The following is a 24,935-nucleotide window of genomic DNA, read 5'->3' on the forward strand; positions in this document are numbered from 1 at the left end:
CTCTTGTCTGTATTACTGTTCGTTCTTGGAGTTGTACCGTCTGTGGATCTGGGCATATATATAATGACATGTATCCATGATTATGAGATCATGGAGTATTTTCACTGCTCTCAAAACCCTCTGGGCTCTGCCTATTCAAACTTCCCTTTAGCCCCTAGCAACCATTGATCTTTTTGTTGTCTCCATATTTTGCCTTTTCCAGAATGTCATACAGTTGGGATCATATAGTATGTAGCATTTTCAGACTGGCTTCTGCATTTTGATAATGCATTTTAGTTTCCTCCCTGTCTTTTCATGGCACATTCAGTTTTTAAATTTTTATGCATGCAATGCTAGGTCCCAGGAGTGTGTCCCTGCTCACTTTGAAAGGTCAGGACTTCTTGAGGTTCTGGGAGCACACAGATCAGACCATTGGGTCTGTAGATTTGGGGTGGATGGCTGGGGAGAGGTTGGCTCAAGTTCTTCACTTTTAAGCTGAGGAATCTCATCCCCACCCTACTCTGTGCTGAAACTGACCTCAAGAGGAGAATAAAGGAAATTAATTCACTTTAGAGGAGATGACTGAGTAATTGATGTGAACTTCTTCAGAAGGGTCCCCCTTCAATAGCCATTATATATAGTAATAAACCTAGAAAATAATTAATAATGGAAATAGTAAAGGACAGCAATTATAACATGAACTTACTTGTATACTGTGCTGTGCAATTGATATAGCCCTTTAACTCTGACTTCTCACTTGAGTCCATAAGTGTGCTGGTGGAGACGGCAGGAATGAGACCACCGATTCCATTTGCAGATGATGAGGTCAAGTTTTTCTGTGGCCATGAGGCATAGCCAAGTTTACACAGCTGGTGTGCATGGCAGAGCCAGGATTCCAAATCAGGTCTCTGACACCAAGCTCATTAATGTTTCTAGTGTGTAATTGATCCAATTTATTGAGACACTACTGTGCTCTAGACCCTGGGCTGGGGGCAGGAAGAAGGAGATCCCTGAGCAAGACAGTAGTGGTACCCCCAAATTCCTTGGGCACAAAGTACCATGCATGTAAGCCCAGCTGTGGGGCACAGAGGCAGCGGTGCCTACCTTGCAGTGGATATCAGGGTAGGTTCCAAAGGAGAGGTGTCCTTGGACGTAGGCCCAGAGGATGGTCAGAGTGGTTATTACCAAGCAGGACATTTAGTCAAGCTTGTTACTGCGGGGGAACCTCTCATGTAACATGCAGTGTCAGAAGGCTGAGACATTCGGATGGATGAGAATGGGGTTCAAGAGTGAGCAGTGGCCGTGAAGCTTTTCCTCCAGTCTCACCCACGCCCCTTCTTAGTCTCCTCAGCCTTGGCCTGCTCTGTTTCTGGCTTGAGGTGGTTGGTGCTGCAGACAAGGCACATTTTCAGTGTTTGGTGTTTGGGGAGGTGGCCATGAGCTTGATAGGGATGCTCCTTCCAGGGCTTTCAGCACAAGCCTCCCAGCTGGGTACCAGTTCCTGGGCCTCCATGCAGTTGTCAGGAAGAGCATTGATTCCTTGGAGGCTCACAGGGGCTCCTTTCATCTGGCCCTTCTCAGATGTGAAGGACACAGAACAGAAATTGTTGGGAGGCCTGGTTAGCAGGGCGTGAGGGGGAGGGAGGGGAATCAAAATTCAAAGCCAAAGCCCCATACACACTGCTCTATGGCAGCTCATCAGTTTTCCCTCTTCTCACCCGCGTGGGAGCCCGTGTGCTCCCCGGCCGGCCGCATCTGGTAGCAATGAATAAAGACGGGGTGGCGGAGGCAGGGCTGGAGGTGGGGGCAGGAGGAAGGTCTACTTAAACAAAATGTGTTTGCTCACACACATAAAACCACAGGCCTCCTGGAGGCAAGCACCCCATCCGGGCCCCCTCATTCTTGAATTTGTAATCAGGAGCATGTGACTGAAGGATTGAAGCCTTTACATCTACCCAGAGGAGTCCGATCCTCGTTTCTTACCTAGGAGGGCCTGGGCAGGGAGGATTACTCAGGGTCTTCCCAGGGGGAAGAGGGTCCCCAGTCTAGATGGGAGAGTCCGTCAGCTCTCCCGCACTCAGCAAGTGCTGCAGGACGCGTGGTGCCTCTGGCTCAAGCAGGAGGGAGATGGCTGGGACTTCTTTGGCTCCCAAGGGATGAAGCAGCACTTTGGAAAAGGTAACTTTAATGCCCACAGGGTGACATCTGACCTTCACCTTGGCATTTAGGCCTCCAGGATCTGAGGTCTGCTTTGGCATTATCCCCATCAAACTGTACCATGTTCACTTCAAAGCCAAACCTCCAAGCAAACAAGAGGTAAGAAAAGTGCCAGGGAGGCAAAAATGCTTTTGGGAGTTACTAAATACTTCTGGAAGGGAGACTGAGCAGGTGAAGGTGGTCTTGTCCACAGAAAGGAAAGAAGCTTCCAAACTTTCTTTTTAATAAGCCCTCTCTTAGGAAACAGCCGGGAGTGGGCAAGGCCCTGGAGGCCCCGCTCAGGTCCCTTAAGAACGAGAAATGGGAAAACAAAGTGCCACCCTCCTCCTTTCTTTCTGCTGTGGGCCCGAGGAGGTAGCGTCCTCGTGTTGGCTGTGTGGTCCTGTGTCTGCTCTGTCTGTGGGTCTGTGGCAGGGCTTGTGGCTGGTCCTGAGGCCCCCACTGGTTCCCACCAATGAGAAGGAGAATCAAGAAACCACCTCACCTGGGACTCCTCATGTTCGGATTCTCTGAGGACTGTGTTCTGAGAGATTCTAGCCAGTGTTTCTGAGAACTCCACTGCCTTAGATGGTGGGCAGGTGGGCGATGGGAGGGAAGAGAAGGGGAGGAGGAGTGGGTAAGGGGAGGGGTTTGGTGGTTTGGAAGCTTCCCCACCCTTTTAGACTAAGAGGATCAATCCACCAGAAGGTAGACTACACTCAGGCTGGGGATGAAACAGGGCCCGGGATCAGTGTCCCTGATGTAGAGGAGGCCCCCGGGTCGGGGCGGGGGGATGTGAAGGATGGGGCTGCATCTCATTTTGTCTGGGTCCACCCTTGACCGCGTGCTCTACGTACGGCTAAAGGGTCATCTTTGGTGAGCCAGTAAAATCTTGTATCCCTGTTGAAAACTCTGTAAGTGTGGCCGGCGCTGACCTGCTCTGTGACCCTGGGAATTAGCCTTTTAATTCCCAAGTTTCCTGCCTATCTGTGAATTGGGAATTGCATGGCCCAGACTCCTCAGCAGCCTTGGGGATTAATGAAAGCCTTGTTCACAAATCCTTCAGAATCCATAAAGGTTTAGATCAATAATTAACAAGAAAGAGAAGGCATAAACATTTCAAAAATATATCAACTCCCAAATCTATAACAGCCAATAAGTCTGAAAACTGAGTGGCCACAATTTCCCTCAGTGACAGGCAGCCCATGCACTTTGAAAAGTAATTCTTCAAAAAGCGTAAATTACCACTTGGGGAAACCTTCCATGTATGCCATGGCTATGGATTTATTAAGTGTAAATGAAACTTTAAATAAATATCTGGAACAAAAAATGTATTTCCCAATCTAATCGGGCCACAGAGGCAAGAGTTTTTAAAGTGCTATGTATCCTGGACTCTGAGAGAGGATAAAGCTGAGAACATTTCCTTAGAGATCACTTTGCTGAGTCAGCCACTGCCACACAATCTTCCTTCCCAAACTCTTCAGACACCTGGATTCCTCTTGATATTAGCCGAGAGCAACAAGGGTACAAAAATCCTCGGGCCTCTTCCCCAACCCCTCAGGGAATCTGACAGACTCTCAGGCATCTTGTTTCCCTAGAAGATCTGGCTTTGGAATTTTCTCAGATTCTGAAGCAGTGTGCTTCATCTGTTCAACTACCCAAGCAAGTGTTCCTGCCACATTGTCTTCCCTCAAAGGGCAGAATTGACCAGTGTGACTTGCTGCTCTTGGTTAGTTTTGTGGCTGCTAAAGAATCCTTCCAAGAAACTAATGGAAAACAAAATATAAGATAGAAAGGACACATCTGAAAGTCAACCAGCCCCCTGGATGCTTGATAGCATTTCCTGCAGTATATACAGCAGTACTCAAAAGACCGCTTCTCTCCTCGGCAGTCATTCTAGCCCTTCTTTTTTGGAGCTTCCCAGATCCAGGTTTGGGCTCTTAGTTGCATTAAATAAATCACAGTCATTAGTTCTCCTGTTGCCAAAGAAGGATGTGGGAACTCAGGTTTAAGCCAATCACCATGTGGCATTCTCCGTTGGAGGGAAAAATTGTTTTGTCAATGGTCAGGAAGTACACATTCAAACAATGAGGTGTAAGATTATATTTTTAAGGGGCTTTCAGTCAAATTTTCTTTGATCGTAAGAAAATCCTCAGGAAGAGATGGTCTCTCACTCCTGTTGGAAAGAATGAGGAAGGATTGCTACTTGTAGCTATCCTGTGATAGCAAAAGGGAACCAGCCTTAGGATAAAACTGAACCTATGGAATGGAGAACAATGATGAAAAAGGCATTGGTCCTTGATGACCTTCTAGAGGAATTGAGTTGATTTATTTTCCCATGAGAAGTTCAAGTTCTAAGATGAGCCTCTTAAGTACCATGAGAATTAGGGTATTGCATCGATTGTTGACACTTCCAGCCTATTCCCGGACGGAGATGTTAGGATTGCACTACAAATCAGCTTTTAACCTGGGAATGGAAATGAGAGGCCAAGAATAATTTTTTATAAGAGGTTGTCTCCCCCAGGCAAAATTCTTTTTAAGCTCTTGCCTAAAATACTCCTGAATAGTCTCCTAGGAAATACAGAAGAATTTTCTAGTAGGAGGGAGCCAACAAAAAAACTTTCACAGTGCTGAAACCTTAATGTATTTGCAAAATTGTAAATCTTATCTAGGTTGAAATAGACCATGGTACATGTGAGCTTATTTTTCTCACATTCTTTCCTTATAATAATGGTGATAGTTGATTGTTTCCTTTCTTTGTTTGGAGTAGTTATCATAACACCAAAGACTGGACTACTTCGTTGTGTCCATTTCTTGACAATTTTCAAAGAAAATGCACCCTTGGACCTTCTAATTTTCAGAATAATGGATTATTCTTGACTCAGTCCAACCCATCCAAATCTCTTGAGAGTTGAAAATACCCATGATAGACTGGATCTCAAGAAAGAAGCCAAATACTTTGGAAGAAAACACTTGTGTTTGTCCTAGTAAAATGCCCTTACCACCTCTGTGGGTAATGTTGACTCCTTTACAGGCAACAACCAACATGAGCACTAATTTCTTCTTGGGCCTCCTTGGTCTTCCCTTGAATTGCAGACTTTGTTTTTTCTTTTGCAGTAATCGACATCGTTTTTTGTTAGCAGTCAGTTTTTGCATATGGCCACATCTAAAATATCCCCGGTTAAATCACGAGTGGAAAACTCTGATGCAGGCTGTACATTTTATTTTAGTTCAGTGGATATTTTGGAGCCCTTCCTGTATGTAAGCTCCAGTGCTAGATACTCAAGCTCCAGAGTGAAGAAGATGTAGCCTTTGTCTTCACCATCTAGCAGGACAAATATATAAATGTAGAAATGATTATGTATCGTGTATTCTAGGATAGAGGAATACATACTGTGTTATTGGAGCACAGAAGATAGCGAAACCAGCTGGGGTAGGGTTTTGGTACAACCTCACAAAGGATAAAGTGTTAAAGTAAAAATTTGCAGGTCAGGAAGAAAAATGAATAAAATACACTGTCCAGAATTCTGGGCATGCAGGGCCTGTCTCACATGCTATTATTGAGCAACAAAGTACCCTCAAACCTAGTGGCTTAGTTGTGAAAACAAGAGCAATCATTTGTTTTGATAATGAATCTCCAAATTGGATAGTGTTCAGCAGGGGTATCTCATCTCTGCTCCATATGCCGTAAGCTGGGGTGGCTCAACTAGGAGCTGGAGGATCCATTTCCAAGATAGTTCACTCACATGGATGATAGTTTGGCGGTGACTCTTGGTTAAGAGCTCAGCCAAGGCCAGTTCCTCACTGTGGACCTCTCTATGGACTTCTTGGTCTTCCTCACAGCATGGCAGTTTGGTTTCAAGCATGGGCATCCCAAGCGAATAGGCAAAAGTGCAGGACAGTATTATGACCTAGCCTTGCAAGTTAAATAATCTCTTCCACTAAACTCTTCAATCAAGGATGTTAAAAGTGCCAGTTGAGGCCAGCTTCATGTCAGCTACAGGTGCTGAGAGGTCCTGTAGGCTGAAGACTTAAATCCAAAGTCATGGCAAAACATCTGAAGTTCATTGCCAGTGCTGTGATGGTACAAGAGGGGAGCGTGGAAGGTGCACACAGGAGCCTAAACAGAACCCTCACCAAGGATGGGCTTGTTGAGGACATAAAGCGATGACAGTACTATCAAAAGCCTTGCCGTCAGTGACAGAGGGAAAGCTATGAAACCCTCTGTCTAGTCTACAACCTGGAAATGGCTTGCGAGATCAACCTCTTGATGTGGAAGAATTGGGTGGGTCCATGGCAGGGCTGCTAACGCCCGTGGATAGGAGGCCCAGATGAAAACCCTGATTCATTGATCTCCACCTCTTTTCTTTCTCCAATCCCATTTTCTCTCACCTTTCTTACAGTAAACTCAATCACATATATAAAACTTGCATATATAGAAGCAATCCCATCAGTTAACAGTGGTGCTGCTTTCATTAAGTAAAAGAGGAACTGAGTCAAAAAGCAGTCTAGGAGTAGAACGGTGATTACTAAGGGCTAGGGTTGGAAGTAGGGGAATGGGAAATTACTGTTTAATGAGTATAGAGTTTCAATTTGGGAAGATGAAAATGTTCTGGAGATGGATGGTGTTGATATTTGCACAACAATGTGAATTACTTAATGCCACTGAACTGTATATTTAAATGATTAAAATGGTACATTAAAAAAAAAAAAACAGATGTCAGAAGGACCTGCTCAATTTCAAGGGAACAGGCTATAAATCCAACTACAAAATGGGAGAATTGTCATTCACATAATAAAAATATGTGGATAGGAGATATCATTGTAGCTTCTTAAAACAAGTTACAAAGTCCCAATCCTAGGTCCTGTGTTTTTAGAGAGCTCTGATTTGGCCTTACTGCAGCCATGCTCTTTCCCATAGTGTGAAGAGCATGCAATCTAGAACACCTGCCTATCTACCAACACTTTGAGAACATACTCTTAGTACTTGGGGCTCAAATGACCTGTTCAAAAACCTGAACCTACATCCAAGGATAGTGTGGGACTCTTCGCTGAGTCTGTTCTCTTGCGAGTGGGATGTCACCATTGGTACATGCACACTAGGTTGTGCAGTCCTAAGCTGGAGATGTGACACAATGGTGGCAGTATTGGGTGTAGTTTGGGTGTGTACCAACAAGAAGGTCTTCTCAGTGAGGGATAAGAAAGGAAAAGGAGAACGTGATTAAATCTGTCAGGGGAGCAAGCAGGGGTACGGTATGGATGATGTGGGCAGGCCTTGAGGTTCAGGTCTACAGCCAGGGACTGTCTTTCTCTATTCATCATATTCCACAGTGGAACTCTAAGGAATGTGAGGGTTATAAATCAGCCTACCCCTACCAATATACCCACTACCTAGACTTTATTATTGATATTTTACTACTCTGGCTCTACTATCTATACATTTATCTCTATATATCCATTCTTAAGCTATCTTACTTGTTTAATGAAAGCCAAAGTAAATTACAGCTTTACTTTCAATATCCGTACATTCCCCCAGCAAGTACTTCAGCCTCCAGGTTATTTATTCAAGTTCGATATTTATTTAAATATTTTATTTTGATATGAAATGAAAATGTGCACATTTAAGAGTAAACCTACCAAGTTTAATTCACAAGCCTATATAAACAAAACCTCTATTAAGTAATGAAACATTACTATTACTCCAGAAAATTCCCTCATGCCCTTCATATACAACCTTCTGACAAATTTTCCAGAAGCAATCATTATTCCTATTATTTCTACTGCAGAATGATTTTATCTGTTTTAACATTCATACAAATGGAATAATACAGTGTGCATTCTTTTGTGTAAGGCTTCTTTTCACTCAGCAAAATGTTTTTGAGATTCATTCATGTTATTACATGTATCAGTAGTTCAACCCCTTTCTTATGGAATAGTATCCTTTTCATGAATATACAACAGTATATCTATTCTTTTATTAATGAATATTTAATTTATTCTTAGTTTGTGCCATTATTAATATTATGATAATAATGTCATTAACATTGTGTAAGTTTTTTGGATCAATTTATGTTTTCAGATATCTTGGGTAAATACTTAGTAGTGGAATTAATGGGTCATAGCTTGGTGTATGTTTAATTTTAGAAGAAATTGCCAAGATTATTTTCCAAAGTGTTTGAACCATTTCATATTCTCACTAACAATATGAGAGTTTCAGTTTAATAACCTACCCAAAGCTTGTTTTTATCAATCTTTTACCTATTTTTCTTTCAGTTGTTTATTTTTATTATTGAATTGATAAAGTTACTTTATATATCACAAAGACCAGACTTTAGTCAGACATAAGTTCTGCAAGTTTTTTCAAGTTTTTACTTGCTTACTTATTTTCTTAATGTTGTCTTTTGATGAACTGAAGCTTTAAAGTTTGATTGTAGTTAAATCATCATTTTTTTTTCTTTATGGTTTACTGCTTTCTGTGACCTAAGAAGTCTTTGCCCGGTGCAAAGTGAAAAATATATTCTCCTATGTTTTTATCTAAAAGTTTATGGTTTTGGAGTGCCTGCATGGCCCAGCAGTAACGAACCCAACTAGTATCCATGATGACACGGGTTTGATCCCTGGCCTTGCTCCGTGGGTTAAGGATCCGGGGTTGCTGTGAGCTGTGGTGTAGGTCACAGACACGGCTTGGATCCCACATTGCTGTGGCTGTGGTGTAGGCCAATAGCTGTCGCTCCGATTTGACCCCTAGCCTGGGAACTTCCATATACCTAAAATGCAAAAAAATAAATAAAAGTTTATGGTTTTAACTTTCATATTGAGGTCAGTGAACTATATCAAAATAATTTTTATTTATAATGTACAGTAGGGTTAAAGGTTAATTTTTCTGTTTTCTTTTCTTGTGTTAATGTATAGCTGCTTTACAGTGTTGTGTCAATTTCTGCTATACAGCAAAGAGACCCAGTCGTATATGTGTGTATATATATATATATGTTCTTTTTCCATACTGTCTTCCATCATGTTGTATCCCAAGAGAGTGAATATATATAATTTTTCCCTGTGTGAGTATTTAGTTACTCCAGCATCATTTATTGAAAGGATCTCCTTTCTGATTCACTTTCTTTTGCACTTTTGTCAAAAATCATATAACTATAATTGGGAATTTTTTTTTAAGATCTATTCTGGTCATTTTATCTATTTTTTGATCCCTGCGTCAATACCACTTATCTCAATTACTGAACCTTTGGCTTTTGTTTCAAGATTGCTTTGGATATTCAAAATTCTTTGCATTTTACTAAACGTTTCAGAATAATCTAGTCAGTTTCTTCAAAACAGCCTATTGAAATTTTGATTGAGGGTGCACATCTAGATAAGTTTGCAAAAGATGGCTATTTTGATAATATTGAGTCTTTTAATATATGAGTATGTTATGGGCTGAATATTTGTGTTCTCCCCCAAGTCATATGTTGAAATCCTGACCCTCAAGGTGATATTAAGAGCTAGCACCTTTGGGAAGTGATGAGGTTGTAACGCTGGAGCCCTCGTGATTGGGATTAATGCCTTGATAAAGCAGACCCCAGAGAGCTTGCTTGCACCCTCCCACTGTGTGAGGACACAACCAGACGTGCAATCCAGAAGGCCCTCTCCTGACCATGCTGACACTCTTGCCTCGGACTGCCAGCCTCCAGAACGGTGAGAAAGAAATTTCTCTTCTTTAGAAGCTACTCAGTTTAGGGTGTATTGATATAGCAGTCCGAATGGACTGAGACAAACAGGGTATGCTTTTCATTTATTTATAGATTGTCTTCAATTTATTTAAGCATTTTTCCTTTTAACTGCTTTTAATGGAGCTGTCTTGGTCATCATTCGTTAAAATCATAATATACCTCCTCTTTGGTTATTTCCTTTTTGGAAATTTCCCCCTAAGTTCTTACCTCTATGGTCGCCCCAATTCTTTCTTCTAGTTCTTCAGGCCAGAAAGACTGTAGATTTTCCCTAGGGTTTCTCCTGAGTAAAAGCTGTAACAACAGGGAATGTGCAGAGTGTCATTCTTTCTTCTAAGGGTTCAACTGTCTCCAGAATTTTACTACTTTTGTTTGGCTCCAGTAATTTTAGATTATTGTTGTTATTGTTGTGTGTGTTGCTCAACCTTTATAGATTTTATCTGCATGAGAGACCCGTCTATTAGGCGTTACTAAACTACACTGCAGCAAAACCCCTACTTTCATTTTTGAAGGGAATTTAGGTAGATAGATAGATAACAAGAATATATTAAAAATTTCAATACTTTTGGGAGTTTCACTGTGGCTCAGCAGTAATGAACCCGACTGGTATCTGTGAGGATGCGGGTTTGATCCCTGGCCTCACTCAGTGGGTTAAGGATCTGGCGTTGCCACGAGCTGTGGTGTAGGTTGCAGACACAGCTCGGATCTGGCCTTGCTGTGGCTGTGATGTAGGCTGGCAGCTGTAGCTCCGATTGGACCCCAAGCCTGGAAACTTCCATATGCCGTGGGTGTGGCCCTAAAAAGCAAAAAAAACAGAAAATTTTTTTTCAGTACTTTGAAGATATTGTTACTTGTCATTTTGACTTGCATGGTTTCTGTTGTGAAATCAGTTGTCATTCTTATTATTATTCCACTATATGTAGTGCATCTTTTTTCACCCAGGAATTTTTAATACTTCTTTATCTTTATCATATCAATTTTACTAAGATATTCCTAAGTGATTTTTTATGTTATTATTTACATTTCTTGGAACTAACCGAGGTTTCTGTACTTGTGGGTTAATATTTTTTTATCTGTTTGAAAAATCCTCAGCCAGTATATCCTCAAATATTTCTTTTCCTTATTTCTTCTCTTTTCTCTTCTTTTTTCAGTTTTAAGAATGTCAGACTATTTGGTATTGTCCTATAGATTTTGGATACTCCACTCAATAATTTCATTATTTCTTTTTCTTTCCTCTTTCTCTTTCTCTTCCACGTCTTTTCTCTTCATGTAATATCAATTGATTTATCTTCAAGTCATTGGTTCTTTCTTTGCTTTATCTAGACAATTATTAAACTCTTTATTTTTCTTAGATATAGAAATCTGTATTTTCTGTTTAAAAATTTTTATTGTAGTTGATCTACAATGTTCTGTCAATTTCCGCTGTACAGCAAAGTGACTCAGTTAAATATACACATATGTGTGTGTATATATTTATATATATATATAGTTTTTCTCATATTATCGTCCATCATGTTCCATCACAAGTGTTCCCTGTGCTATACAGCAGGACCTCATTGCTTACCCGCTCCAAATGCAATAGTTTGCATCTACTAACCCCAAACTCCCCGTTCATCCCACTCCCTCCCCCTCCCCATGGGCAACCACAAGTCTGTTCTCTATGTTTGTGAGTCTGTTTCTGTTTGTAGATAGGATCATTTGTGCCATATTTTAGATTCCACATATAAGTGATATCATCTGGTATTTGTCTTCTGCGTCATAATTTTAGTGGAAATGTGCAATATATAGTCTTTTTTTCATTTAGCATAACAGATTTGAAGTTAAATTCGCATTACTGCATGTATTAGTTAATTCACTGACTTATTGCAGAAGAGTATTCCATTGTATAGACATACTGCAGCTTGTTTTATATGTATCATATATATTTATTTATAGTATTACAGTATATCTTTTTATCCTTTTAATCAATAGACTTTAGTCATGTCTCTCATTATTGATATTGGTAATTTGTCTATTTTTCTTGGTCAGTCTGGCTAGAGATTTTTTAATTTCATTGACTATTTCAACAAACCAGATTTTGATTCATTAATAATCTTCACTGCTTTGCTTTTGTGACATTATCATTTTATTAGTTTTTGCTCTCTATCTGTGCATGTATAATAATTTATCTTTTGTATTCCATCCTGGAGTTTGAGTTTCTTTTCTTTTTTAATCCTTGTTGGAGTAGTACTTCAAAACTTCTCATAGTGAGGACCTGTGGCTGTCAAACTCTCCTGTTTTTTCTATATGTGTACATGCCTTTATTTGGTTCCTATTTCACAATAAATTTTGAGCTGTATATAAAATTCTAGATTTTGACTATTTTTCCTCAGCGCTTTGAATACATTAGCCCACCAATTTCTATCTTTTCTTGCTTTATTGAGTTGTCTTCTTTGTCTTATTTTTAAAACTTTGTGATAGCCTACCTTCTTTCTCCAATTGTTTTTATAATTTTACTCTTTATTCTTGGTTTATATGGCATTCACACATGACTACAGTAGTGGAGGTGTATTTCTGCCTGCGAAGTTGTGTCTTCTTTCCTGTAAAACTTTTTTTGTCTTTTTGTCTTTTTTTAGGGCCACATTCATGGCATATAGAGGTTCCTAGGCTAGTGGTCTAATTGGAGCTGTAGCCACTGGCCTACACCACAGCCACAGCAATTTGGAATCCAAGCTGCATCTGCAACCTACACCATAGCTCACTGCAATCCCCACTGAGCGAGGCCAGGGATCAAACCTGCAACCCCATGGTTACTAGTCAGGTTCATTAACCACTGAACCATGACTGCAACTCCCCCTGTAAAATTTTTGATTCTTTCCATTTTCTTACTTTTCCATTCTCTTTATTTGAAAATACATACTTGATGACTTTTTTCTTCTAACTCTAATAATTCCTCTGTATTATTTCCCAATCTGCTATTTCCTCTTTTGTTGTGTCCTGTCTAGGTATTCTTATATTTTTTTTTCTCCTTTTAACGACTCTATTTTCCAATTCCTGTTCTTTTATAATCTCTGCCAATTAATTTTTTTTCATTTTCATTTTCATAAAAATTCTTTCTCTGATATTCCTACATAAATTTATTTTGTAGTTTCTCTCAGACTAGCCTGTAAAATTAATTTCATCCGAAAAGAATAGCTTTTCAATCTGTTAATAAGTTTTGGCTGGCTTCCTTATAACACTTATTTGTGCGTTTTAAATTTTACTCTCATTGATTTTAAAGCGTATTTTCCTCATTCTTTTCCTCTGTGTGTATCCTTCTTGTTTTATAAAGTTTGTAGATGCCACCCGGTAGCTTTCCTGAACTTGCAGACCAGCCTGCACCTTCTAATGGCATTTCAGCACTCCTTTCCTGAGGCGTTTTTGTGGAACTTTCCAATCCTGTTATTAAGTCAGCAGGCTGCTTGGTTCTATTCCTGATCTTTGCGCTCTCCTGCACCCTTATGACCGCAGTCTCCCGAGAGTGAGAATCTAGTTAGAATCAACAGCAGCTTCTTCTGGCCTTTTGTCATGGTTGGGAATTTCCCTTACAGCACTTTAAATCAGACACTAAGCCTAGATTTAATCTCCCAGTTTGCATGGAGGACTTTTAGTCCATTTTCCCCCAAGGGGACTAGGTTACTGGCTACCACTGCTTTGGTTTGGATCATGACCCAGAAACCTTGTGGCTTCAGCTCTATGCACTGCTTTGCATTTAAGTTCTATTTCAGTCCATGGTGATATTTAGTATGATTTTGAGCTCAACTCTGTCTTTTGGATTTCTCTTTTCATTTTTAATTTATCATTGCTCTATGTTTAGTGCTGACAAAATATACTAGACACAAATACGGTATATCATCTTTATCAGAACTCTTCCCACTTTATAAATGGAGAATGAAGGCTTAGTCTCAGGTCTTAGAGTGAGTTGATGGTAGAGCCGGAGCAGACACTCAGGTCTCCAGACTCCAAGCCCTGGGACTTTTCACTGTCCCCAAATGCTCAGAAACTGACCCAAAGGGCAGGTCTCAGCACTGAGCTGCTTCCTGCCTTCTTGCTGGAATGAGCTAGGAGGCAGAGACAGCTGCTGAGGAGAGTCACCTGATGTTTCCTGATAAGGTAGAGAAGATGTTTAACAGATTTCATCACTGCCAAATTCATGTCTGAGTCAAAATCCTTCCTTTCAGCAGGCTGTCACAGTTTGAGTGAAGCGCCTCACCCCACAGTGTGTGGTGCCACATACAGTCGATGACCTTTGCGTTCGCCACCGCAACTGAAGCTCTAGAAGCAGTGTTTTCCTTTTGGAGGTTGTGTAGCTTCCTTGTAAAGGAGAGATAAAAGAAGAAAATTGATTTTCAATTTGAAATAGGCAAACATTTCATTGTAGGTTGTACAAATAACTAATACAATTGTCATTTCAAAAGTGTCACTCAACTTAAGGGAAAATGTTCCATGTGCTATGTGTATATGCAGGAAAACAGTTTTTAACAATTTCTGGTTGCTGAGAGCCATTACTTGACCAAACACCTGTTCTTCATAATATGGCATAGTTATACAAGTAAGGACTATCAGTTTAAACTATTGAATTCCTTTAAAAATCCGTAAAGATAAAATTAAAAAGCAAATTTCTGAATGAATTAAATCAAGATTTTTAAAACTAGAATGTAGTTTCCTTTTCTTCCTTTTGGTTATTAAAAAAAAAACTAGCTGAAAAATATTTTTCTCTCTAGCCATGGTAAACAGTGCAGGCTGAAAATGATGCTAGATTTCCTTCATGCTCTAGCTGGACTGCCTTAATATACTGGGACCTCTTTTATTTCCGTAGCTACGTGGTTTGTTCTATGCCCATTTGACCAATTTCGCCCTAATCTTTACAATTCAGAGTTCCAAATGAAAAAATATACACTCAGAAAGCTACTTCTACTTGCACAAAATGTGCATTGGAAGATGATTTATTAAGTTCTGTGCACTGGACCTTCAGCATCTCTCACCACCCAGCCATGGTATAAGTGGGTATTCAGCAGCCTGAATGCCGGAAGGAAGGTGGCTACAGATAAAGGGCAGCCACAACCTCAGAAGGTTGTCATTACTGATTGTACTACCAGGAAGAGGGTATTTCCCTTGCTGTGCTCAAAGATTAACATGTGTAGCAAATGACTGGTATAAATAGGCCAACCAGGGGGGCTTTAAAAGATCAAGTCAGTGTTTGTCTAATGCTTTGAAGATAAAAGTGAATATAATGAGAAAATTCCTATTATTGGAAATGATCTAATAATTACTTTCATAATTACCCTCATCCAACCAAAAACCAACACTAGGTATAGTCAAGTACACTGAGTTTCATGAAGTATTGTACATGCTTCAGCTGCGGTAGGGCTTATTGTGAATGTCAGTGCAGATCAAATAACCATCAAGGGAAAAGCCACTCTGCTCACTCACCAGGTCTGACATTGACTACCTCTCTCACACCTTGCAATCAAGTAATACAGAACAGCAAATGCACCAGAGGTGGCTGGAGGGAGGCCAGGGCAGGGAGAGATCCATCCAGCTCCCAGTTTTTCTGTTTCCACAGTGTCAAGCTCTAAGTGAGTGTCTCCAGTGAACCAGCTGATATCTTTGTATTGAACTGACAGGTTGTTTTGACATCATTAGACACAGCCAAACAAAGAATGAAAACAAATTGGTAGCCACGTCTCACAGTTCCTGATTGTAGGCACAAAGCAATCAAACACACCTGCAAGAAATCCCGAGCTGTAGGCTTGGATCCTGCCTTTGTTCGGGGTCTCCAGCAACCTTCCCCTCTTTCATGTTTTTCCAGCTAAAGTAACAGTGGGATGTGTCCTAGTCCTGCCAGATTACAGGGTCAGACTAATCTCTTATGTCTACCCTCAGAAGCAGATGCTCGGCTATAGCTGGGATGCTCCACCACAGTCAGGTATGATAGAATGATAGGATGATTCCAAAGCATGGAACATGCTAGAACTTAGAGACCAGGCCTATAGGTAGGAAGAGATGATCAAATAATCAGGAGGGGCTTGATGCTCTGCATTCAACCTAGTTTCCACATCCCAGAGCTTGAAAACCTTGTCGTTTAAAGAGAGTGGCAGACAAAGAGATACTACCTCAGATAATGGCTAGTAAATTTTGGAAACTTGATGTTATAAAGATGAGTCCAAAAGGATTTTGAATTAATTCAGAGACAATATGTCCATTATATGTTAAGAGGAAAGCTGTTATGTTCAGGGATCTAGCCTTAATTCAGTTTCCCTCTAGATGGACCTTTTGGGGTCCCAATTAGAGAAAGAATCCAGGGCTGGAAGGATGCCGGTCCAGGTGGCAGGTGTCTCTTCTCTGATGTGGCAGGAAAATTTGGGGTTGGCATGCATCATCTCTGAATGCCGTACAACACCCTGCCTTTCTTCTCTGCTTTCACCATTCCTGGGACACTCTTAACCACGTGGAGGCTCATAGGTATGTCTATTCCTTTCTTTCTTTCTATCTTTCCTTTTGTCTATTTCAATTAATTGTCATTTAGGTCTGTCAATAATCTCTATAATTTTCTTTGTTTTATTTTATAATTTTTTCTCTTACCTCTATTATTGACCTCCCAACACAATCTCTCAATATATTACTTTTGTATTAGGCTTAAAAATCTGTTTCATTGATTTTCAATCTTTACTATTTTCTGATGTATAAATGTTAAGACTTTAAATTTTCCTTTGAGAACTTCTTAGATGCCAGATGTCCAATAGAAACAGTCAAACAACCATAACCCTAACCATAACTACAATGAGTGGTATGTATAGAAATGTATTTCTGTAATTCAATTCTAAATATTTAAAGTTCTAAATTGGTATTTTTCAGCATTATTGTGATTTAATTTTCCGTACTGTTTTCTTTTCTCATTTTCCTCCTTTTCTACTTTTATGAGATAGATTATTTTTTTTTCATTTCTTCCTCTAGTACATTGTAAATTATACATTTTATGATATTCTTTTAGTGGTTACTCTAATTTTTTTTTTTTTTTACCAGTCAACACAGTCCAAGTATACTCAATATCCTTGTCTTCTTTCTCAACATCTTTCTCATTATTGGTGTTTAGTAATTTAATATAAAAGCTTTAATTTTAAATAGTCCCCCAAATAGATTATTTTTAATTTTGGTATTTTTAACAATTAATGCTGATTTAAATTGAGCAGAACTTTTTGTCCTTTCTTCTCCATTGATTTTTAGACCAGCTCTTTTAACTAGATCACATCAAATAACGTTGCAAGTTTGATTTCTAGAGTGTGCAGAATTTCACACTTGTACTTAATATTCCTTTTCAAACCACTTTTATCTCACAGAATGCAGTGAGGCACTTAGCTTCCAAGACAATATGTGTTCGTCTTACATCTGCTCAATCAGTGTCAAACCTCAAAAATCCCAAGTAACTCGGAAAAAGTTCATCAGAATTATATTCCACTTAGGAAGGAGGTATTATTGCATTGCTTCCTCAAGTCCCCATGTCCCCTTCTTTTGCTCCAGGTGTGTTATCGTATGTCTGCCAGTAGAAGCTTCAAGATTTAACAGAATTAAGAATGTATTGGGGAAATAACTATTAATAATAATAATAAAAGAGAATAAAAAAGAATGATATGCAAGTACTATACCCTCTGAGTAAACATGCTGCTTATAAATTCTTTGAAGCTTTTATCTCCTGTTGACTCTTGTGCAGACCTTGTGGTTTTCACTTTTCAGGATCAGATTTGATGTGTAGTACAAGCTGGCAATAAATTTGAGGATTTTAGTATTTTTTACATTCAAACCTGACACGTCCGCCATTAAAAAATACTTGGGGATGTTAGGCATTTATATTTTCCTTAATATTAGTCAGTTCTTTTGAAATACTATGCTTTAGATATATTGTACCTCTGATTAGGGGAAAAGAGAAACATTTTGAAGTTTGATTTTTCCAAGAAAGGGTCTTAGTTGACACTGCAATATTTGCATAATTTAGAAGTCGTGGCCTTGTGATTCAATACATCTCCAAATCTAAGTACATATGTTAATGTATAGGACTATGTGTTTAATGCTAGCTCTGCACACAGAAGTTAACACCAAAAACACTTGACTGTAAAATGTTCTAGAAATATTAATTATGACTGAGCATACATGGTCTCGTGGCAATATTTCTCTTGGACATCAGGCGAAATATCTGACTTTAAACTTTCAACTTTTCATTCAAGTTGCCCTTTTTATAATTGATAAAGTTATAGAATGGATGCTGTGCTCTTTAAAACATGACCCATTGATAGTGCATTTAATAGAGATGACACGGTAAACACTGGGCTCTTTTAATAACCTTGGCTCATCTTTGTCCCTCCTTTTTCATCCCTTTGTATCTGATATTAGAGCAACATGCATACTCCTTTGGATCATGAGCTTCCTGAAGACAAGGATGGATTTTATTCCTTTCTGTATTTTTTATAGATTCTTACAGCGTTTTCTGAGCAATGGCGGTGCCATTGATGCTGGTTAAATGAATGAGTGAACGGACACTGTTGTCCTTTGAGGCCCTGTTACTTTGTCTTAGGATCTAGGGATGATGGAAGGTGTACTTATGGGACAGTTACTACAAGTGACTCCCAGAATCCCAAGTGACTCAGAGGAGACCTCTGAAGGACCCTGCCTTCCCATTTTCTCCATCTTTGCCAGGATTAGTCAAGTAAATCCTGTTGAGTGAATTTACAAACAGAATATAAATATCACATGCCATTTCCCACCCCATTACATTGAATAAATCTGTGGATTAAAAAATTGAATAAATCTTAACAATTTCTCAGATTCTGCATATTTATTCACCACTGTATTTTATATCAGCCACACTCTTTTTCTTGGCCATGTGTCTACATTTCTATGTGCTTACTGTCTGAACACACTCCTTCTTAATATTTAAAGAAAGGCCTAGATAGCTATATGTGCAGATACAGTATTAATGGGAGAAAGTAGGAGCCATTTACAGCTGGCATTTATCCAGGAGACAGACACAGTCATGCCCATGGCAAGAGGAAATGCAGTCTTTCTGCTTAAATTCTGAATGTGTAATGAAACGGGGATTGAGAAATATGGCATTGCCAAGAGCAGAGGATCAGATAAGGTGGCGGGACCATTCTCAAACTTGCCTCTGCCACACACCTTGTAAACTGATAGTCGCGGTAGAATTTCAACCAGCAACTGGAAAAGAATTAGATCTTACAGCAAAGTGAGGCAGGCTGATAGCTCCCATAAACAGAACATAGGTCTTCTCTGTAAACTGGGTAGGAAGTTGCTGTCTGCCTCCTACCCCTATATCTTGTCTTGAGCACAGAGTCTCTCCTAGTATGTCAGAAATTGACCCAGACTGCACAGAAAATAATAGTGATGAAATTAACAAATAGGCCACACTTACTGAACGCTTCCCAGGTGCTGGCAGCTGTGCTCAGTGCTTTTTAAATGTGGTCTTTTTTCAGCTTCTGAAAAAGCCCATTAAAATTATTTTGCCCTCACAGATAATAAAGCTAAAGTTCAGACACGTTAAGCAATTTTCCTAACATCTCATAGCTAGCAAGGACCAGAGCCAGGGCTGTGACTCAGGCTTAGTTGTATCTGACCACAGTGCCTGCTTTTCACCATCCTTCTTTCCCCTCCCACTCCCAGCTCTGACCCAGGCCACTCTCCCAGGATCCCAGGACACCCTGCCCAGAAGGTTAGCAGAGCTCATCCAAGAGAATATACTTCTTCCTTGCTTAGCTGTCTGTCACTCCACTGGGCTGTGAACTCTGAGGAGGCAGGGGTCTGTTCATCTCGGTGGTCCAGTGCCCAGTGTGGTATCTGGTACAGAGTGAGAGTATAGGAAATGTTTGATGAACAATGAATAAGAAAATGAATCAAACATTCAGTAAGGAGCTGCTTAATTGTTGCTTTCCTGGTAATTTGTGTTTCTGTATGCAAAAATCTGTTATATAATAAGACGAATTTATTTTTAGATGTAAATGTTAGTACAATTTAGGTGTAGATGTCGTGTTCTTAAATAGTCAAGAAATAAAAACATTAGCAGAAGAAAGTAAAAGGTTCTTTTTGGGAACAGATGATGCAGAAGGAGGTTCCAAGTTCAAGGTTAGGGTCCACGAGAACAGGTAGTCCTTCCATTAGGGTCAAACTCAAAAAGTCTTGCTTTTCTCGTGTCTCAGAGCCTAGAGTGAGCTGTTTCAGTGCAAACTAACAGCCACTTCTCAGGGTGTATGACTACTGCTCACTAACTAGGCTAGGGGGTTGCTTCTAAATCTAAAAAGACAAGACAACAGATCTCGTCTCAGGGTGTTTTCTTGGAAATACAGCTGTCACTCTGTAGAGGACTCTGCTGATGTGCTTTCCATAGGACGAAAGCTTTCCCTCTATGGAATCACCAGATTCGGTCTGAGTTTTCAAACACTGAACTCAAACAACTCCAGGCTGACTTTGTGAAAGTCCAGCATGGACCACACACAAGAGAATCATGCACACCTGGACCTCCAGTCATACTGGGCAAGAGTTCTCACTAGCTCCTTAGAGAGGGGCCACTAGGGACTGAGGCCAGTATGGATAGTGTGTTTTTCACCCTCTGTCATCCATAAGGACCCAGGCTAAACCATCATGTTCTCATGCAAGAGCCCACACTGGCCCAATTATTCTCAACTGATCCTTGCACTAAGGAGCTAAAAGCTTTTCCAGGTATGGACTGGATCAAGTCTATCTGTTCATTGGGGGTAGGTGGGGGGCAGGTCACGTAGGCAGCTCTTTTGGCAGGACTCTGCCTGAATGTCTTACATATTCCTCAAAGACTTGGGAATATAGAGAGGGTGTTTTTTTGGTTTGCTTGTTTGTTTTTCCAGATTGCCACGGGGTCCAGTATTTTAGGAGCATAGGGGGCTTATGTAGCAACAGTGGGGACAGTGCTGCAGAGAAAGGCATACAAAGGTTATTCCCCAGCCAAGTTATTTATTTCTGTGGGAAGGCTGTTACACACCTGAACTATTTGCTGGCTGATGTCTAAAATCTCCTAGTAAAAATCAGCATTCTGATCTCTTTTTAAAAAGAAAATTTCCTTATTGGGCATGAATATTACAGGGAAAATCTCTTCTACTATGGAATGCTATAAAAGTGCAAATTCTGGGTCAGTATTGGTCACTAACATGAACAGATTGGTTTTAGGGAAGGTAAGACATTTTTAGATGAGATCACTAAGAAAGTGTATGATATGAGTTCAGCCAGGGATGGAAACAAGGATTCCCCTCGTTCTCCAGAGTTAGCAGTTGTGCATCTCCATCCACCCCCTTCTCCTGCCCCCCTCCACACATGTGCAGACACTCTGCTGTGCACACTCTGGCCCAGGCCTGGTGCAGACATTATTTCCCTGTGTCCAGCCTGGAGGTTTCCCACAGCTGGAGTGGAGAGCACCTGCATGGCTCTGCTTTGTGTCTGCTGCACTCACTCACAGGCAGGCCTGGTTACCATCTGCATAGGTAAGGCCTGGGCCTAGCATTAACCACCAGCCCAGCTCCTGCAGGCACAGAGTAAACCCGGACATAAAGCAGGCATCCTGCCATACCTGAGAGGCCTGCTTCGTGTCCCTGGTTCTTTCAGACAAAGACACTTATTTATGCTTCGCTCTCTCTTTCTTCATATTCACATCTTCTCTTTGTTTTCAGTAGCTGAGTCATTCTGGAAACTAAAGGCATGCGCTGAGGATGACTTAAAGCTCAGTGGCTCTGTCACTGACTTCATTCATTCACTCATTCGTTCATTCTTTCATTCAGGAAACTGCTGTGTGTCAGGCTCAGTAAAGATAAACCTGCATAGAACTTCATCACTGTACTTGAGGACCTGAGTCTGGTGAGGGAGACGAATTTGTCAAGTCACAATTGCAGCCCAATATGACAAGAACTCCTAGATGAATTATTTTGTATGCATAAAAGATAAAGCTAAAAAACTGTTTCTGGCAGTTTGGGAAGGTTTTATAGAGGACATCATATCTGAGTTGGGTATTGGAGAATGCATAGGAGTTTGCTGGCTGGAGAAGTGGAAAGAGGTATAAAGTCACAAGTAAGACATCACTATTTTTAAAAATAAATGACAGACTTGGTAATCAAAAGCAAGAGCGAATCATTCCGCAGTGGAATTCTAGTAGAAATCATGGCGTTTCCTGGTTAAGAATTCAGTGTCCTGGGAACTTCTGCATGCCATGGGTTCAGCCAAAAAAAAAAAAATAGAGAAATCTGTAATGAAAATATCTCAGGAAAATTCCAGAACATTTGGAAATTAAATAACAGATTTATAAATATATTATGAATCAAAGAGGCAATACAAAGAGAAAAGGAAGTATTTGGAACTGAATCAAAATGTGTATAAAACATTAAAGTTTGTGGGAGGCTGTGTAAGCAGCAATTAGGGGAAGATTTACGGCAGTAAGAGACTATATCAAAGAGAAGAAAGTTTTCAAATGATCTCAGTTTCTACTTTAAGACACTAGAAAAAAAGAAGAAGAAATTAAACCCGAAAAGTAGAACAAGAGAAATACTAAAGCATAAGTCAATAAGATGAATGCCAGAAAAACAATAAAGAAAATCAGTAAGACCAAAATTTGATTCTTTGAGATTAATTAAATCAATAAACCCTTAGTCACACTGATAAGGTAGAAAAAGGAGAAGACAAATGATGAATATAAAGAGTGAAAAAGGTGCCATCAACTATAGATTCTACAGATATTAAAACATAATTAAGGAATAATAGGAAAAGGTTTAATGTCAATAAATTCAACAACTTCAATAGAATGAACAAATTCTTTTTTTTTTTTTTTTTTTTTTTTTGTCTTTTTGCCTTTTCTAGGACCGCTTACCATGGCATATGGAGGTTCCCAGGCTAGGGGTCGTATCGGAGCTGTAGCCGCTGGCCTATACCACAGCCACAGCAGTGCCAGATCTGAACTGCATCTGCAACCTACACCACAGCTCACGGCAACGCCAGATCCTTAATCCACTGAGCAAGGCCAGGGCTCAAACCCGCAACCTCATGGTTCTTGGTCGGATTCATTAACGACCGCGCCACTACGGGAACTCCCATGAACAAATTCTTATAAAGACACAAACTACTAAAGCTCACTGGAGGAGGATACCCAAATAGCCCTATATCTCTTTTAAGAAATTGAAATTATAGTTTAAAAATCTTCCCTCAGAGAAAACTCTAGCTCAAGTTGGTTTCACTTGTGAATTCTCCCAAACATTTAAAAAAGAAATACTACCAATTCTGCATATACTCTTCTAAAAAATTGAAAATGTTGGAATTCTACCTAACTCATTCTATGAGCCAGCAGCATTACCTTGATATCACAGCTAAACAGACACATTACAAGAAAATAAGCTATAAACATGTATAAGAATTTAAAGAATTTAAAACAAAAATATAGTCGATTGAATATATCATGACTAAATTAATTTATCCAAGAAATGTAGGGTTAGCTTAACAATAAAAAAACAATCAGTATAATTTATCTTATTAGCAAACTAAAAAAGAAAAAAAATTGATAATCTCATAAAAACAGAAAAAGCATTTGAAAATGAAACTCAACATCCATTCCTGATAAAAATTCTCTTAATAAAGTAGGAACAGAAAGGAATTTCTTCAGTGTGATAAAAAGCATTAATGAGATAACCTATAGCTAATAACATCATACTTACTGGTGAAAGATTGAATGCTTTCTCTTTAAAATCAGGACGAAAGGAGTTCCCATTAGGCTCAGTGGGTTAAGAACCCAACATAATGTCCATGAAGATCCCTGGCCTCGCTTAGTGGATTAAGGATCCAGCATTGCTGCAAGCTGTGGTGTAGGTAGCAGATGTGGCTCAGATCTGGCATTGCTGTGGCTGTACCATAGGCCTGCAGCTGCAGGTCTGATTCGACTACTAGCCTAGGAACTTCCATGTACCATAGGTGTAGCCATAAAAAGAAAAAAAAACTAAGTAAAATCTGGAAGAAGATAAGGATGACTGCTCTAGTCAGTTCCACTAAACTCTATACTAGAGATTCTAGCCAATGCATTAAAGCATGCATGCATAAATAAATGTTTATATATGTGTATGTATATAATAGAGATTAGAAAGGAAAAGGAAATTCTGTTATTATTCTCAGATGACATGATTATCTATGAGAAAATTTGATGTACTCTACAAAAAAAGCTAGTAGAACTGAGTATATTAAGTTTGCAGGAGAAAAGATCAATATACAAAAGTCAATTGTGTTTCTACATACTTGCAGCAATGATCATAAATTTAAAAAACTATATGAGCATAAAAATATGAAATGCATAGGGATAAACCCAACAAAAATATGCAAGATCTGTATACACTGAAAACTAGAAAATTCTGCTGAGAGAAATTGAAAGACTTCAATAAATAGAAATACCTGCTCACTGGTCAGGAAACTCAATATTGTTAAGATATCAACTACTTGTGAATTGATCTACTGATTTAATACACTCAATCAAAATATCAGGTGTTTTTGTAGAAATTGGCAAGTGGATTCTAAACTTTGTATGCTAATGCAAAGGACTTCAAATAGCCAAAACAGGTTTTGCAAAAGAACAAAGTTTGAGGGAGAAACCTTTTTTTTTTTTTTGTAGAAAAAATATGGAGATATTTGTTAATACCAGAACATAGGGAGTCTTGAATGATATTTTAATCATTTAAAAATGGTAAATCCACAAAAAAACTTGCAACCAAATGTTTATAGCAGCTTCATTTGTAATTATCAAACCAATGGAAGCAGCTAAAGGCAAATGTCCTTTCATAGATGAATGGATGAACAAACTGAAGTACATTTCAGACAAGAGAAATACTATTTATTTCCATTATTATTATTATTATTTTTGCTTTCGAGGGCCACACCTGCAGCATATGGAAGTTTCAAGGCTAGAGGTTCAATCTGAAGTACAGCTGCTGGCCTACACCACAGCTCATGGAAGTGCTGGAGCCC

General features: G+C 39.5%; 1 long non-coding RNA gene and 1 pseudogene across 1 annotated transcript in view; both read left to right on the forward strand.

Annotated features, from left to right (window-relative positions):
• The window catches only part of LOC106509893, a 164,770-nt gene that overhangs the window by 126,403 nt on the left and 13,432 nt on the right, over window positions 1-24,935 (forward strand). The window lies entirely within an intron of this gene.
• Window positions 2,846-8,778, forward strand: LOC110260106 (annotated as a pseudogene).

Source organism: Sus scrofa, chromosome 3 (assembly GCF_000003025.6).
Source record: "Sus scrofa isolate TJ Tabasco breed Duroc chromosome 3, Sscrofa11.1, whole genome shotgun sequence".
Taxonomy (NCBI): Eukaryota; Metazoa; Chordata; class Mammalia; order Artiodactyla; family Suidae; genus Sus; species Sus scrofa.